This window comes from Capra hircus, chromosome 10, assembly GCF_001704415.2.
Source record: "Capra hircus breed San Clemente chromosome 10, ASM170441v1, whole genome shotgun sequence".
Classification (NCBI taxonomy): Eukaryota; Metazoa; Chordata; class Mammalia; order Artiodactyla; family Bovidae; genus Capra; species Capra hircus.
In genome coordinates, this window is record NC_030817.1 from 95,150,312 (window position 1) to 95,153,165 (window position 2,854).

General features: G+C 44.3%; 1 non-coding gene across 1 annotated transcript; it reads left to right on the top strand.

The window, feature by feature from the left end:
- TRNAG-CCC lies at window positions 1,763-1,835 on the top strand. The gene has a single exon. It is a non-coding gene; the product is annotated as a tRNA-Gly (tRNA).

Genomic DNA, 2,854 nt, shown 5'->3' on the forward strand with positions numbered 1-2,854 from the left:
TAGTTGAAGAAATTAGATTTTTATTATTGTCAGTTATGACTTTTTTTTTTAGCTTCACAATTCTATTAGTCACTTCATGTAATTTTGAAAGGTTTTTAGCAAATTTGGGGAAAATCTTGTTTGGTTGTGGATATTTTGCTTTTATATTTTTCAAAAGTCAGCTTAAAGATTTGGAAAAAATTTCCACACACTAGCATCTGGCTCTGTACACTCCAGTCCCAATTAATCACAGACGTCCTGTGCTGAGTACCAAAGGACTATTTCTGTGAAACCTACCATAATGTAAGCAAGTCACACCAGGTGAGTCAGTATTCTGGAGGCTATTCTAATACCAAGGTAGCTACCAATAACAATATGTGGACGTGACTGTGGAAGATGAATCTGTCCCACGAAGATCACCTAGGGATTCCCAGGTGGTGCAGTGGTAAAGACCCCGCCTGCCAATGCAGGAGACGCAAGAGACATGGGCTGGATCCCTGGGTTGGAAAGGTTCGCTGGAGGAGGAAATGGCAACCTGCTCCAGTATTCTTGCCTGGAAAACTCCGTGGACAGAGGAGCCTGGTGAGCTACAGTCTACGGAGTCACAAAGAGTCAGACACAACTGAGCACAAGACCACCTAAGTGTGTCCCCATGTTAATTTATCTGCATTGGATCCCTGGACCACTCTAGCTGTGCTACACGAAGGGAAGGAAGGTGGAGGTGAAACTGAGTGGAAAAAGATGATGGTCTTAACTGATGGTGGGTTAAGTATATTGCTTTCTCAAAGTGCCCCCAAGAGATCTTAGTCCCAGGCCTAAGAAGGAACCTGTGCAAGGAAGGGGTGCTTAAACTTATCCTTAGCAGTCTACCAAGGGGTTCGGACAGTGCCCCGTTTGCCCAGTAAGAAGGACTGCTTTATCACCATCTCATTTAGCTTTGCCAGAGCATGGTTGTAGAGAAAAGCAAACCCACTTTTAGTTGGTTTTACTGTTTGAATTCTCTGCACACAGTGCACCCCTTTATTGCCTGTACCCAAAGCAGAGGACTCCCACCACCCCACCCTTAATGTCGCTGTTAAAACTTCATTAACATCAGAGTGAAGTTACTTCTGTTGCCCACCCCCGGGCCCCACCCAGGATTTCCCACCTGCCACTGCATCCCCTATAATGGCAGCCTTGAGTCCAAGAGAAAGAGAGGAGACAACAAAATTAGCCAAGAAGATAGCAGTTCATCTCTGGGGAGCACACAGGCTTTAGGAGGGTGGAATGGTTAAGCATGTATGCTCTGCAGCCAGAGCACCTGGGCTGATTTCCAGTGCATCCACGTGTCAACCATGGGGCCGTGGGAAACTTATTTTACCTCTCTGTACCTCAGCTTTGTCATCATTAAAGTGCAGATAATTCGTTTTTACTTCATAGAGGAGTGTGTGTGTGTATAAGAATCAAATGCAATATTGTGTATTTTCAAGCAGAGACTCCTGCGAAAATTCCAGGCAACATGGCACATTCAAGGAACTAAAGCAAGGTCCACGTAGCTCTGCGAGCAGGAGGAGCAACGCGAAAGAGTCCAAACTTCATCACATGCTTACGAATTTTGGTCTTTATTATAAAAGCAATGAGAAGTTTGGGGACTTTGTTTTTTGGAAGAAAGGGTAGAGGCTTGATGACACTGAGAATTATGACCTCTTGTATTAACTACAACATAAGCTATTTGGCTTAAGAATGGAGACCACTTGTGTTAACATGATTTATGTTGCTTGGAAAAGATCAATAAACAGGGACTTCCCTGGTGGTCCAATGGCTAAGACTCTGCACTCCCAATGCAGTTGGCCCAGGTTTGATCCCTGGTCAGGGAAGTAGATCCCACACAACACAGCTGAAGACCCAGCATGCTGCAATGAAGACCTAAGATCCCAGGCGCCACAACTGAGACCTGGAGTGGCCTGAATAAATAAATAATTTTTAAAAATCAACAAACATGTCCACTGTCTGCTTCAGGAAATTCCTGTAAATCAGTTCCAATACAGTATTTAACTTGGGTAAACACCTTGCTTATCCAGCAACAGTTGGCTTACTAAGACCTGTTTCAAGACCCTGTCTCATTATATCTACCAACCCTACTCTGTCATACCACTAATTTTGCCTCCCCAGTGAGTTTCTCACCTTGCAAAGACTGCCTCATACACTTAAACCCAGACCCTCACACCCTGTGAATGTATTCTTGCATCCCTCTTCTGAGAAACTGTAAAGATTTTTTCTAGATGGTACTCTTCATTACTACAGTAGTCATAATAAGTTTAGCCTTTCTTTGCCACAGGATGTCTGGTGATACCTTGGGAAGTTAATTACATGATCAAATTTTGGAAAATTCTCTCGGACTGCAGCAGGAGAGTGGATAGAAGGGAGAAAGGATGAAAGTGGAGAATCTCAAAGCCTATTTACATCAATGGAGGCTAGAGGCATCCATGGGCTTGACTTTCTACTCTACCCCTCTCCCCACCATCTCCTCCACTCTGAGGATATGGATATCCAAAATACACCTCCTATAGCCAGGAACTCTCAAGATTCCCTCATAGCTCAGTTGGTAAAGAATCTGCCTGCAATGCAGGAAACCTGGGTTCAATTCCTAGGTCAGGAAGGTCACCTGGAGAAGGAAATAGCAACCGACTCCAGTATTCTTGCCTGGAAAATCTCATGGACTGAAGAACCTGGCAGGCTACAGTCCATGTGATTGCAGAATCGGACAAGACTTATCGATTAAACTACCAATCACGTTCCTCAGCTGCAGCAATGAGATCACTATCCACAACAAATACAACGCGAATGGGAAGATTAGTAAGGAATTTACCAAGGAGGCAACAGCACAGAAAGGGCC